Here is a 269-nt window from a genome sequence, read left to right on the forward strand (position 1 = left end):
CTGTATTGCAGATGGGCTTGACATCCAAAACACACTCATGGTACCTAGATAGTGGATGTTCCAAGCACATGACAGGAGACAAATCAAAATTATTGTCTCTCAATTCAAAAAATGGTGGATATGTAAAATACAGTGACAACAATAAAGGTAAAATACTTGGTGTTGGAGACATAGTGATTGAATCAACAACAATTATCAAGGACGTTCTCTATGTCAAAGGTTTGAAACACAACTTGCTTAGTATTAGTCAGCTGTGTGATAAAGGATTC

The sequence above is a fragment of the Cicer arietinum genome, chromosome 5, assembly GCF_000331145.2.
Source record: "Cicer arietinum cultivar CDC Frontier isolate Library 1 chromosome 5, Cicar.CDCFrontier_v2.0, whole genome shotgun sequence".
NCBI lineage: Eukaryota > Viridiplantae > Streptophyta > Magnoliopsida > Fabales > Fabaceae > Cicer > Cicer arietinum.